This window comes from Pelobates fuscus, chromosome 2 (genome assembly GCF_036172605.1).
Source record: "Pelobates fuscus isolate aPelFus1 chromosome 2, aPelFus1.pri, whole genome shotgun sequence".
Taxonomy (NCBI): domain Eukaryota; kingdom Metazoa; phylum Chordata; class Amphibia; order Anura; family Pelobatidae; genus Pelobates; species Pelobates fuscus.
Genome location: NC_086318.1, coordinates 299,922,893 through 299,938,707, shown reverse-complemented (window position 1 = coordinate 299,938,707; position 15,815 = coordinate 299,922,893).

Genomic DNA, 15,815 nt, shown 5'->3' with positions numbered 1-15,815 from the left:
TCGGCAAGAAGAAGAACAGGATGAAAGTTCAGATGGGGAGACAGAGAGGAGGAGGAGACGAGTTGGAAGCAGGGAGAGGTCGTCGCAAGGAGCTAGTGGCACAGTCAGACAGCATGACGGCACCCGGGGTCAGCCCGACAGGACGCCAATCAACGCATGCTGTGTCCACCAGCAGAATGCCATCATTGCACAGCTCAGCAGTGTGGAATTTTTTTTGTGTGTCTGCCTCTGACAACAGAGATGCCATTTGCAACCTGTGCCAAAAGAAACTGAGTCGTGGGAAGTCCAACACCCACCTAGGTACAACTGCTTTGCGTAGGCACATGATCGCACATCACAAACGCCTATGGGATCAACACATGAGTACAAGCAGCACGCAAACTCAAAGCCGCCATCCTCCTCCTGGTCCAGCATCTTCAGCCACGTCAACCACTGCTGTCCTCCTTGCCCCCTCTCAACCATCCGCCACTCCGTCTCCCGCCTTGCGCAGTTCCCGCTCATCTGCCCACAGTCAGGTGTCTGTCAAGGACATGTTTGAGCGTAAGAAGCCAATGTCAGAAAGTCACCCCCTTGCCCAGCGTCTGACAGCTGGCTTGTCCGAACTATTAGCCTGCCAGCTTTTACCATACAAGCTGGTGGAGTCTGAGGCTTTTAAAAAATTTGTAGCTATTGGGACACCGCAGTGAAAGGTACCCGGCAGAAATTTCTTTTCACAAAAGGCAATCCCCAACCTGTACTCGATTGTGCAAAAGGAAGTAAAAAAAAAAATTGTGCAAAAGGAAGTAATGGCATGTCTGGCACACAGTGTTGGGGCAAGGGTCCATCTGACCACTGATACCTGGTCTGCAAAGCATGGTCAGGGCAGGTATATCACCTACACTGCGCATTGGGTAAACCTGCTGATGGCTGACAAACATGGAATGCATGGCTCTGCAGAGGAGTTGGTGACACCGCCACGACTTGCAGGCAGGCCTGCTGCCACCTTCTCTACTCCTCCTACTCCATCCTCTTCCATAACCTCCTCGGCTGAGTCCTCTTCTGCTGCTGCGTCTTGCTCCACATCAACGGCACCCCCCCAGCTCCCCAGGTACTATTCCACATCCCGGATATGGCAGTGTCACGCCGTCTTGGGTTTGACTTGCTTGAAAGCAGAGAGTCACAACGGACAAGCACTCCTGTCCGCCCTGAACGCACAGGTGGAAAAGTGGCTGACTCCGCAGCAACTGGATATCGGCAAAGTGGTTTGTGACAACGGAAAAAAATTGTTGGCGGCATTGAAGTTGGGCAAGATGACACATGTGCCGTGCATGGCACATGTGTGTAATCTGATCGTACAATGCTGTGCATAAGTACACAGGCTTACAGGACGTCCTGAAGCAGGCCAGGAAGGTGTGTGGCCATTTCAGGCCATGGCGCACTTTGCCGATATCCAGCGGCGAAACAACATGCCAGTGAGGCGCTTGATTTGCGACAGCCCGACACTTTGGATTTCAACACTCCTAATGTTCGACCGCCTGCTCCAACAAGAAAAAGCCATTAATTAATATTTGTATGACCGGGGTGCTAGGACAGCCTCTGGGGAGCTGGGATTTTTTTTGCGACGTTACTGGACGTTCATGCGCAATGCCTGTAGGCTCATGCGTCCTTTTGAGGAGGTGACAAACCTAGTCCGTCGCACCGAAGGCACCATCAGCGACATCATACCATTTGTTTTCTTCCTGGAGCGTGCCCTGCGAAGAGTGCTGGACCAGGCCATAGATGAGCATGAAGAGGAAGAGGAACAGTTGTGGTCACCATCTCCACCAGAAACAGCTTTATCAGCATTGCTTGCTGGACCTGCGGCAACGCTGGAAGAGGATTGTGAGGAAGAGGAGTCAGAGGAGGAATGTGGCTTTGAGGACGAGGAGGAAGACCAACCACAACAGGCATCCCAGGGTGCTCGTTGTCACCTATCTAGTACCCGTGGTGTTGTACGTGGCTGGGGTGAAGAACATACCTTCATTGACATCACTGAGGAGGAGGAATGGGAAATAAGTAGCTCGGCATCCAACCTTGTGCAAATGGGGTCTTTCATGCTGTCGTGCCTGTTGAGGGACCCTCGAATAAAAAGGCTAAGGGAGAACGACCTGTACTGGATGTCCACGCTACTAGACCCCCGGTATAAGCAGAAAGTGGCGGAAATGTTACTGAATTACAACAAGTCGGAAAGGATGCAGCATTTGCAAAATAAATTAAAAAGTATGCTTTACACAGTGTATTAGGGTGATGTCACAGCACAACGGGAATCTAACAGGGGAAGAGGTGGAAGTCATACGACTACATCGCCTTAACTGCAGATATCGACACTCTGAGGAGTGATGAACCCCTTGACTACTGGGTGTGCAGGCTTGACCTGTGGCCTGAGCTATCCCAATTTGCGATAGAACTTCTGGCCTGCCCCGCTTCAAGTGTCCTGTCAGAAAGGACCTTCAGTGCAGCAGGAGGTATTGTCACTGAGAAGAGAAGTCGCCTAGGTCAAAAAAGTCTAGATTACCTCACCTTTATTAAGATGAATGAGGGATGGATCCCGAAGGGACTGACACTGGGCGATACATTCGACTAAAAAAGGCCTGATGAGATGAGCTGCCTTGGGCTAAAAATGGTCCACACGATGCTCTATTTTAGCTCTGAATGCCGGTTGACATACATGACTTATCCGCCACCAACTAGGGTTCAAGCCGCAATGTTTTAGGGCACTTCTGCCTGTGAAACAAACATCAATTTTTCTGCAACAATACCTGATTTTTCAGGCATGTGTACATGCCTAATCTTTCGGCCCTCTGGTGCTGCACTGTGGCTTCAAAAACCAAACCAAAAAAAGGCACATAGTGACCCTATGTAGGGGAAACAGTCCCTATTCTGCTCTGTGTCAGTGTGTATAAGGGATCATTAGGATAGGTGTCATTCCATATCTACCAAGTGACCCTATGTAGCGGAAACAGTCCCTATTCTGCTCTGTGGCAGTGTGTATCATGGTCTCTGAGGACAGGTGTCAATCCATACCTGCCAAGTGACCCTATGTAGGGGGAACAGTCCCTATTCTGCTCTGTGTCAGTGTGTATCAGGGATCCTTAGGATAGGTGTCAATCCATATCTGCCAAGTGACAATATGTAGGAGGAAGAGTCCCTATTCTGCTCTGTGTCAGTGTGTATCAGGGTCCCTGAGGACAGATGTCAATCCATATCTGCCAAGTGACCCTATGTAGGGGGAACAGTCTCTATTCTGCTCTGTGGCAGTGTGTATCAGGGATCCTTAGGATAGGTGTCAATCCATATCTGCCAAGTGACCCTATGTAGGAGGAACATTCCCTATTCTGCTCTGTGTCAGTGTATATCAGGGATCCTTAGGATAGGTGTCAATCCATACCTGCCAAGTGACCCTATGTAGGAGGAACAGTCCCTATTCTGCTCTGTGTCAGTGTGTATCAGGGGCTTTGAGGACAGGTGTCAATCCATATCTGCCAAGTGACCCTATGTAGGGGGAACAGTCTCTATTCTGCTCTGTGTCAGTGTGTATCAGGGCTACTTAGGATAGGTGTCAATCCATATCTGCCAAGTGACCCTATGTAGGGGGAACAGTCCCTATTCTGCTCTGTGTGAGGAGGAGGAACGGGAAATGAGTAGCTCGGCATCCAACCTTGTGCAAATGGGGTCTTTCATGCTGTCGTGCCTGTTGAGGGACCCTTGTATAAAAAGGCTGAAGGAGAACGACCTGTACTGGGTGTCCATGCTACTAGACCCCCCGTATAAGCAGACAGTGGCAGAAATGTTACCGAATTACAAGTCGGAAAGGATGCAGCATTTGCAAAATAAATTAAATAGTATGCTTTACACAGCGTATAAGGGTGATGTCACAGCACAACGGGAATCTAACAGGGGAAGAGGTGAAAGTCATCCTCCTCCTCCCACGACCACGCCATATCTGCCAAGTGACCCTATGTAGGGGGAACAGTCTCTATTCTGCTCTGTGGCAGTGTTTATCAGGGATCCTTAGGATAGGTGTCAATCCATACCTGCCAAGTGACCCTATGTAGAGGGAACAGTCCCTGTTCTGCTCTGTGCCAGTGTTTATCAGGGATCCTTAGGATAGGTGTCAATCCATATCTGCCAAGTGACCCTATGTAGGGGGAACAGTCCCTATTCTGCTCTGTGTCAGTGTGTATCAGGGTGCCTGAGGAAAGGTGTCAATCCATATCTGCCAAGTGACCCTATGTAGGGGGAACAGTCTCTATTCTGCTCTGTGTCAGTGTGTATCAGGGATCCTTAGGATAGGTGTCAATCCATATCTGCCAAGTGACCCTAAGTAGGAGGAACAGTCCCTATTCTGCTCTGTGTCAGTGTGTATCAGGGGCTTTGAGGACAAGTGTCAATCCATATCTGCCAAGTGACAATATGTAGGGGGAACAGTTTCTATTCTGCTCTGTGGCAGTGTGTATCATGGTTTCAGAGGACAGGTGTCAACACATACCTGCCAAGTGACCCTATGTAAGGGGAACAGTCCCTATTCTGCTCTGTGTCAGTGTGTATCAGGGATCCTTAGGATAGGTGTCAATCCATATCTGCCAAGTGACCCTATGTAGGAGGAACAGTCCCTATTCTGCTCTGTGTCAGTTTGTATCAAGGGCTTTGAGGACAGGTGTCAATCCATATCTGCCAAGTGACCCTATGTAGGGGGAACAGTCCCTATTCTGCTCTGTGTCAGTGTGTATCAGGGATCATTAGGATTGGTGTCAATCCATATCTGCCAAGTGACCCTATGTAGGGGGAACAGTCCCTATTCTGCTCTGTGTCAGTGTGTATCAGGGATCCTTAGGATAGGTGTCAATCCATATCTGCCAAGTGACCCTATGTAGGGGGAACAGTCCCTATTCTGCTCTGTGTGAGGAGGAGGAACGGGAAATGAGTAGCTCGGCATCCAACCTTGTGCAAATGGGGTCTTTCATGCTGTCGTGCCTGTTGAGGGACCCTCGTATAAAAAGGCTGAAGGAGAACGACCTGTACTTGGTGTCCACGCTACTAGACCCCCGGTATAAGCAGACAGTGGCGGAAATGTTACTGAATTACAAGTTGGAAAGGATGCAGCATTTGCTAAATAAATTAAATAGTATGCTTTACACAGCGTATAAGGGTGATGTCACAGCACAACGGGAATCTAACAGGGGAAGAGGTGAAAGTCATCCTCCTCCTCCCACGACCACGCCATATCTGCCAAGTGACCCTATGTAGGGGGAACAGTCCCTATTCTGCTCTGTGTCAGTGTGTAGCAGGGATCCTTAGGATAGGTGTCAATCCATATCTGCCAAGTGACCCGATGTAGGGGGAACAGTCCCTATTCTGCTCCTTGTCAGTGTGTATCAGGGTCTCTGAGGACAGTTGTCAATCCATATGTCAAGGTGTCAATCCATATGTCAAGGTGTCAATATGTCATATGTCAGGTGTCAATCCATATCCATTGCGATTTAGGAATGTTAGGTGATTTCTGCCCTTTATGGATTAAAACCAGACTCTACATCAACTGTGCAATTTTCCATGGGAGTTTTGCCATGGATCCCCCTCCGGCATGCCACAGTCCAGGTGTTAGTCCCCTTGAAACAACTTTTCCATCACTTTTGTGGCCAGAAAGAGTCCCTGTGGGTTTTAAAAATCGCCTGTCCATTGAAGTCAGTGGTGGTTCGCCCAGTTCGCCGGTTCGCGAACGTTTGCGGAAGTTCCCGTTCGCCGTTCGCGAACCAAAAAATTTGTGTTCGCGAAATCACTAGTTAGCAATATTCAGAAAGTATTAGACATTTTGGAGGTCACAGAGACCAAAAGGATTTCACTTATGATCAGTTCACTAGACACAGAGAAGGTGTTTGATAGGGTAGAGTGGGCCTTTATGTCAGCCACATTAAAACAATTAGGATTTACAGGTACAATTCTAAAAGTGGTATCTGCTCTCTATGATTCTCCACAGGCAAAAGTCTTGGGATCTGGATTTAACTCTTACATTTTTAACATTAACAATGGGATAAGGCAGGGATGCCCCCTCTCCCCACTGTTATACATATTAGTATTAGAACCGTTAGCCATTGCTATAAGACAAAAAGAAATATACAGGTTATAGATATCCTTTGGGGCAGGTTAAACTAAATATATATGCAGATGATATGCTACTGATCCTTGAAGAGCCAGAGACCTCCATTCCGGAAGTGTTAAAATATATACATAAGTACTCTAGAGTATCGGGTTGCAAAATAAATCTAGACAAATCAGTAGTTACAGCCAAGAACATGAGTAAGAGATCAGTTAATCTCCTTATAAAACAATTTGGACTCCCAAAGGAAAAACATTTGTTTTTAAATACTTGAGTATAACCATTAAATCAGAAGTAAAAAAAGAGTTAATAGAAGCTAATTTTCTACCCTTATTAAAACAAACCAATAAAAATATTACGGGATCGTGGTCGGCAGAATCAATATACTAAGGGCTTATATCTTACCAAAATGGCTTTATTTATGGAGAATGATCCCTCTTTACTGTCCTGAAAACTGGTTACTAATGTTACATGCCTCTGTATTAAAATTTGTCTTGGATGGGAAAAAAACAAGAGTAAAAATGAAAAATTTAGCCAGGATAAGACAAGATTGAGGTTTGAGTTGCCCAGAAATCCATCAATGTTATCAGGCCAGTAGACTGTTTTAAATAATGTTATCACGGAATACATCTGCAGAAAAGGAAAAATGGTATTCAATAGAGAAAGACAGCACACAGGTAGAGAATTTATCATCTTTATTCTGGATTTTAGATCTCAACAAAAACTATATAGCTGAGGCAAGATCCAAATCACATATAATTAGATATCTAGCAGGTTGGTGGGATATTTTTAGAAAGAAAGTTGGACTAGAGAATAGAATAATAGATGCACTACCAATCTCAGTGATTAATGATATGCTAGATAATATTAAGATCAATTCTCGGAAGAGCAAGGGAATAAATAAAATCATAGATATAACAGAGGATTATAAAATAAAGCCATTTTAACAAATAAGTGAGGGATTCTGTATCCCACCAAATGAAATCTTTAACTAAGTTAAAATTAAAGGTTTTGTCTCAGCTTATATGATTAGAATAGAGAGTGTAAAATAGACGGGATTACTCTTCAACCTTCCGAACTAAAAAACAGTAAAAATATTCTGTCTAAATCTGTAAAAGTCTTATATATGTTAAGATATTATAAACTTTCTGGAGCATTTGAAAAATAGATGAGGAAGTTTGGAAAAAATATTTTAATAAATTATATAAACACGTCCACTGCTTAAATTTGACAGATTTACAGTTTAAATTTTCGAATAGATGGTACTTGACACTGAATCATCTAAATAAAATATATCCAAATACATCCAATAGATGTTGGTGGTGCAACATTGATAAGGACACCTTATTACACATATGGTGGTACTGCCAACCAATATACACTTATTGGAAATATATAATTACATTAATTCACTACATGACAGGTTATAAATTAACAATGGATCTGGAAACAATTTTATTAAATTTAAATGAGTCAAAAATGAATATAAAGGATGCAATGTTAATTTTACACATCATTACAGCAGCCAAAGTAATGATAGCACAGAACTGGAAAAATTTACAAATCCCATCCATCCGAGAACTGATCGCACAAGTAATATGGCAAGCAAAAATGGAAAGAGACATTTTAGTGAGCTTAGAAAACCGCTACAAGCAAATAGAATATTGAGATACTTGGATATATAAATTAGAATTTTTAAATAAAAATTATCATAGAGGGTCTCTCATCCAGGTAAATGGAATGAAACAAGGAGGGGGACAGAGAGATGAATAGTATGTTATGTAATGAGGTGGCAAGGGGCTTTCCCATATACCCATCTTCCATGTCCGACGACAAATGTAATCAAATAAGGAATGAACGGATAGGTCAAATGGGCGTATAATAAAATTGATGACGATACTAGTTTAATCAAAGAGACGAAAGGGCTTTCTCACTCCAAATAAAGATTAGATAAGAAAGTGAGACTAAAAGGGTTACTATGGGGATAATAAGGATAGGGATTGGGTAGGGGCGGATGGAAAGAAACAGGAAAAAAAAGAAAAGAAAATTAATCTAATCCCAAATGGACTCCAAATTAAGAACTCACTTTCCACTACCCACAACTCACTATTCGCTGAGAATCTCTGCAGATGGACCAGTTAGAAAATATGCAACAACCTAATTCATCAGGTATATGGCAGAAAACAAAAATTACTCTGCCATCAGCAGTCCATATTCCAAGATCTTCAACAGGTCACATCCAAAACCAAAGCAATGGGAATAGAAATGGACTACTTCTACAGGAAGCAACAACAGAGTCTCATCAGGAAAAAGAATAAGAAACTGGCAGGCCTCACGCTGCACCAGGAAAGCCCAAATGAAAGATCAACTGACTGCACCATTGAAAACCAACTAACTCCCACCGGAACTACCAATGACCCAAACAAAATTGAGCCTGCTAACTACCAAAAACATTCCATGGACAATACTGGGATTGTTAACCTCTCCAATTATCACCTATCAATACCTGAGAAATCAGTCTTATCCAAGGGGCTAACATTCTGTCCTAGAACAGAACTGGATCACATCCAGTTATATTCAGACTTGGAAGAATGAGACTTAAGGAATTCTTCTATGACAAAAAAAACTCCACTCTCAACCAGGATAATAATGGTAGGAAAAAGAAAAAAGATTTTACACCTGAAGCAGGACGTAACATCTAATTGAATAGCCACTTTGAAAGTTTTCACCTGACCGTGGCATCCCTTGTTACCACACAAGAGAAAAAAATCACATACAACCTCTCACCTATGGAATGAAGTGCCTTGGATAACTATATGAATAATAAAAACATCATCATCAAGCCAGCTGACAAGGGTGGATCAGTAGTTGTCATGAACACCCAGGACTACAATACAGAAGGGAACAGACAGTTGTCTAATGTAAACTACTACAAAAAACTGGGCAAGGACCCCACCAAGGAATATACAGCTAAACTCACAAAATGTATCAAATCAAATCCAAAACACATACAGCAAGAATTAGGAAATCTGATGGGAATCTTCTACATGTTGCCCAAAATCCACATGCCAGGAAACCCAGGATGGCCCATTATAACAGGTATGAGAACACTCACGGAACAAATATCTGGCCTAATAGAAAACATTCTTAAGCCCCTATGTATTAAGACTGAGAGCTTTATACTGGACACTAAAGATCTTCTCAATAAACGTAAACAGATAAATGAACTACCTGAAAACACTAGTAACAATGAATGTGAAATCCTTATACAGTAACATCTCACATAAGGATGGTATTAAGGCCTGCACTAAATTTCTCTCATCCCACAAACCAACACACAAATATGATTTAGAATATATATATTCACACACAACTATTTCAGTTTTAATAACAATGACTACCTACAAATGACAGGGACAGCGATGGGTACAAAACTGTCACCCCAATACGCTAATATTTTCATGGCTGACCTAGAAAACAGATTTTTATGTACACAGCCCCACAAACCATATTATGTACACAGCCCCACAAACATATTATTGTTACATCAATTATATGTTCATAATATGGACAGAAGGAGAAGAAAGCCTTATAGACATAAATCATTTAATTCATTCCACCTGCCAATAAACCTTAAAAGGAACTTTTCAAGTAAGTTTCTTGGACTGCACAATAACTGTCACCAATGGCATTCTTCATTCATCTGTATACAGAAAACCAACAGACAAGTACAGCTACCTCCACAATTCCTGCTTCCATCCCCATCACATCAAACAAGGTATCAGCTACAGCCAGACTATCAGATATCACATTTGCTCTCACACAAAAGACAGAGATCAGCACCTGAGTACACTGTCAGAGTCATTTAGGCAAAAGGGCTACAAGGAAAGGACAATATCTAAAAAAATAAAATCTGACCTAAAAACACCATGGGAAAGGTTCCTACAATACAAAGAAAAGAAAAACAAAACAAGAATCCCTCTAGTAGTTACATACAACCCAACTCTAGAAGGAGTACTTAAAATTATTAAAGAGCTACAGACATTAATTTCAGAGGACCCCACACTCAAAGAAATATTTCCTGAACCCTCCCCACCCATGCTAGCATTCAAACAACCTCCCAACCTGAGACAGAGATTGGTACGCAGCAAATTGACCACAGAACAGGAGCTCACACAGAATGGCACTTTATGATGCAGCAAATCACTCTGCAAACTGTGTCAACATATATATGTGGCAATAATACAGCCAGACACAACAACAAATTATACAACATTAAGGGATCATATTCGTGCATATCTGCAAATGTGGTGTACATGATACAGTGTACAGTGTGGAGAAACTGGCCTTAAGCTGCATCTCAGAATGAATCTACACAGACACTCAATCAAGAATCACAAGGAAAATGGATATTGTACCACTATTGGTCATCACTTCACCCAGACTGGTCACTCTATCCAAAACTTCAGGATTAAATCCAACATAGAACCCCTTCTACTCTATTCATTCATAAGTTTAGATTGCATTTCTATATGTTATTTTTATTGTAAATGTTAAATAACTAACTGCATTGTAATACTCTGTTCATGGTACACGATTTGAGAAATGTTACTCTTTTATCAAAACTACTCGTAAGAATTTGTAACTTTGAAGAAAAGTAAAATAAAAATAAAATATATAATAAAAAAAACCCTCAGGATTAAAGTTCTTAAAGGGAATTTCAAAGACTCTTATGATCGAAAGATATTTGAAATGAAAATGATCACACTTTTCAACAACCGGAATGAAGGACTTAATGTAGATTCTGGCTTTCTCACACACTACCAAAACTTTATATAAATACACATTGTAATGTCTTATATAGTTATTTTTCAATATTATTGCTTCACTTTTATTGAATCAATTTATATAAATACACATATGCAGTTATTTACTTGCATGCCCTGCTGCTTTCTTGTTTTGTTTTGTTTTCTTTTTTGTGTTTTTTTTTATTTTCAACGAGCTTATTGACTCTCCTCTGTTCATACTGCATTTTTCCTTTACCATATTGTTTTATTATGTTTTATGCTATCGCTGGACCCTGATGAAGTTAGTATTGCAAACAGATGAAATGTGTAGGAACTGAGTTTGTTATTTGTTTTAAATTGAGAAATACAATATTTTGGAGAAACATTTTTAAGTATTAAAACTTTCCTTTCATGCCAAAAAAGACACTTTAATATCCAAGGAGAGAGATTCTGATCCCCTCACCCCTTCACCCACAAAATGTCAAAGGGAGGGTCCCTGTTAATTGCTTCATTGCTTCTGCTTGTAAGTGCAAATCTATGTATTTGGGGCTTATTCACAAAATGGTGTTACAATATTTAGTTTTTTGTTTGTTTTTAGATTTCATATATATTTACATGTTTGAAAAAACGTATAACTTGGTTAAACGCATACGTGTTTTAATATTTGTATTCATAAGAAAAGATTTTTAGGACCCTCTTCAAAAAAATGTAAGAAGATTTTATCAAGAGGAATACTCCAGCTATATCCTTGATGGGGATTATACCACCTATGCGATTGGAATTGAGCAAAAAAACGTTTTCTTCCCCTTTTGTAAGTACATATTATTTTATTTACTTTTAGGTTTTATTTTACACCAGTGAGCACTATTTGCTGTTTTATTTTTTGCATAAAAGTCTACAATGGTGAGCAAAAAACAAGGCGCAAGAGTGTACTGAGAATGGACAGCAGCTGAAATAGCCTGCCCTTTGGTGGGTCCCTGCTCAGATCTCAAGCTGGTCTTGGCTCATCTTGTGCCATTCCAGAGAGAACATATCTGAAGCATATAACACTGGTCCCACCCATAGGGCAGTACAGATCCGAAATGCCAGCAAGGTCCCTCTGCACGAGAGACACAGCAACCCCAGATGATCGTTTCAACCTTGTTAGGCATCATCAGTGAGGTTTAGCTGATATCTCTCTAGTCACCGTGAGCAAGTCTACAACAGTGACCCATTGCTTTCAAGTTTGGAGATACGCACAATTTCTTCTCTGATCAGATCCAGATATAACATTTACCATGGCCCTACAGGACCACTAGATCCGTTGGTGGGGATTGTACCACCCAGGCTACCATCTGGAGCTGATCTATAGCTCCTGAATCTTGTAAGAGTTTTTTTTGTACTCCTTTCCCCAACTGTCAGATGATATTACACTTTATTTTCTCTTTTTTTTCCTGTTTTCTCCTCACATATCCATTGATTCAACACTATCTACAAAGTGCCCCTCCCTCATTTCCATAGCGAGATATTCACATGTAAGTATATGCAAGAGACCAAACAGGAAGGCCCCGGGGAAGGCAGCCACAATCATTTCCAGCACATCAAAAGTTAAGTATTTATATACAAATTAAAAGTGATATTTGTCCGTAGTGCTGTGAGATATTTATATGGATTGTTGTATATTCAAGTTATATTCTTAGTGTTAGATAACAGATTCATTTTATTGATGGATTGTGGGTAATCTGCTTGGCAACTGAAACAAGATCTTGTTTAAGCTATTTGCTTTGTCAACTTAACTGTTATACATGAGGAAATGTAGTCTTTCATTTTCCTTATGCATTTTATGAAAATTAGAGTGCATGACATATAAAAAGATTTTTTTAAAGCAGAAAAAATTCTGCTTTAGTTTTGTTAATTTTCCTTTTTTTACTACTTCACTTTTTACTGCATCTGTGTCTGTGTTTATGTGCCTGTGTGTTTTGTTTGCATTTTATTGTATGTGTGTCTGTATGTGTTTTTCATGTCACAGCAGCTGGAGTCTAAAGGAGCAGATAATCACTGTTTAGTGGAACACAATTTACAGTAAATTGATGCAAAAATATTTTTAAAACAAATTATGGTGATAAAAAGATGCATAGCAGGGAAGCATTTTTAAGAGAAATAATGCCAGCCTGGGATAAATTAACATAAACATGATTATTTAAAATTGTGAACTGTCAGGTATTAACGTTAATTTTATGCCAGAGTAGCCTAAACTGGAAACATAGCTGATTTAAAGAATGTTTTCAGTTTAGCTGATTTGGTTTTTAATTGAAAATTCACTTTGAATTCCTGACAATTCTAACTTTAGTAAATAATACTGATAGTTATTCCTTGTGACAAGTGTCAGCTGCTATTTTGGTACACTGCTTTCCCTAGAAGTACACAAAAAGAGAGGGAGGGTGGAGAATTCAGGAACATGGAGGACTGTTGTTAAAGGGGGTACACATATTGTATCTCACATATTTATGCATTAATGCATCAAAACATTCAAGGAATATTCACCCATAACAAAATTATTTTCAGGGGAAAAAAAGCCATCACACTTTTTTTCTTGCTTTAATTAAATATTTAAGCTTTAGAAAATGCATAAAACATGGGAAATAAGTAAAATATTTTTTTTTTCTATATAGATCAGAGGAAAATAGAAACTATGAGTCAAAAAGGATCATGGAATAATAAAAAAAAAAAAAAAAAAAAAAAAAAGTTCATGAAAGAAGCATCATTTATACCTAGAAGCCTTTAATTAAATCTTCTATTTACTTTTTGCACATCGACCTGCCAATGGAGCAAAAAATGTAAAAAAAAAATTAAATACTGTATTTTAGATTAGGGAAATCTGTTTTGAAAAATGAAGAACTTTTGTAATAGGAAAATGTACACAGCAGAGGTAACAGCAATGTAATTAGACATATTATAGAATGCAGGTCCATACTGATTCTCAGAATAGATGGCATAAAGTTCATACATATTTAATAGCCTGCTCTTCAGCGGGAAATACATTTTTTGCTGCCTCTTCTACATCACTCATTTCTAGTAGTTCATGCATTTCTCAAAATAATTTCTAAGTAAACTATTTCTTCTGGTTTTTATTCTCTGAAGAATATATGCTATTTACTGCTGTGTATATAAATTCTGCACTAGAAAAAAAAAACTGTTTTCAAATATTTATGCAATTAAATTGAATCATTACATTCCTTTGAAATGAAATACATTTTTGCAATAGTATTTAATAACAATTAAAATAAAAACAACAATAATAGTACATTACTGTAGCAAAGCAGAGGACTTTTGAAATTCAAGTATTATTGAAACAAAGCAGGGGACTTTGAAATTCAAGCAAACCATATAAATGTCAAACTAATTGATAGGAGGTACAATAAAAATACATTGGGAAAAGAAATTAAAAAAAATCGAGTATAAACTACCTACTAAACATAAAAAAAGAAGAAAAAAAAGAGTCAGTGTGTCTTCATCACAAAATACATTGTACAATAAAAAAATGAAATAATGTTTAATTATTATTGGCTGTTATTGTTCAAGGATCAGGTTTTGGGACCTATGTCACCAAAATGTCACCAATAATGTACAGAAAGAATAAAAATGTAAATATGTTGGCCCTAAATTATGTTTATAGACAAAAATACAGCAAGAAGCATGGGATTAGGAATAAGGAAAATGTTGTGGGATGCCTAAGATATTATAAGGCATGCAAAACCTCAAATAAGAGAATGACAGGAAGCAAAGCTTTCAACTGAAGTCCTTAGTTCCAATGGAGCAATATGAAAAATAGAAGGGGCAAAACCCAACTATAGTGTAGTATTTTAGGGTATCAAATATGGCAAATAAAAAAGATTGCACTTACACTTTTCTAGAGCTCAAGATCAATTTCAGATTACTGCACCTGGATGGTAAAATCCCAGTCTGTGGATATGTAGATGGTCCTGTTCCTATATGAGGAGGCGTCTTTAGGCCAGTGGTTAGCGATGTAAGGTTAGCAGCAGTAGTAGCGGTACATTCATTCGATGTATTCTGGTATGTCAGTAGATAGTGCTCCAGTAATATAAGAAAAAATATAAAAACAAAACCTAGTGCTCCCTGTAATGTTAAAATAATAAATAAAAGGAGATATACTCATAAAAGGAAGAGCAAATAAGTATTGCTCAATCCTAAACGGCATAGGTGGTATGTTCCCCACCAAGGAATACGGAGTCCTCAAGGTAAAATCCTCAAGGATGCAGATAAGAAGATCCAGAAATTAATAAAAAAATAAATAGTTTTATTAATAAACAAAATGATAACATTAAAAAGTAGCTTAAAATATTACTAACACACCAACGCATTTCACCTGTATACAGGCTTTTTCAAAGTCTAAAGCCCCTTTACGCCAGTAAGTATGCCAACTTTGGCCTCACATCCAAAGGCTACTGCTCTGACTTCAAAATGTAAATACCGTCTGCCGTTTAGGGGTTGTTTGGACATGGCTAGGCACAGCAGTAACCTAACCAGTCTCACACTAGAACCAATTATCCAGGCAATCAATCCCCCATGCAAAGATGCTTAAGTAGCACTGGCAGTGGTTTAGCTTTTCATCTTTAAGTACATTTGTTTATATGAAACACATTGTTTGCAGTGTATGATGTCCTTCATAATTCTGCATGTCTACATGCCAATATACTGCTTTGCAACAAAATAATGCAATATTTTTAAACAATAAAGAAGAATGTTTTAACGGATTAGCAACAATATGAGCATCTAATTTAGGACATTGTATCTATATTCTTACATACTACTGTAGTGCTTCTCCCTGTAAAGCACTGCAGTGTTTCATTAAAGGACCACTAAAGGCACCCAGACCACTTCAGCTCAATAAAGTGGTCTGGGTGCCAGGTCAATCT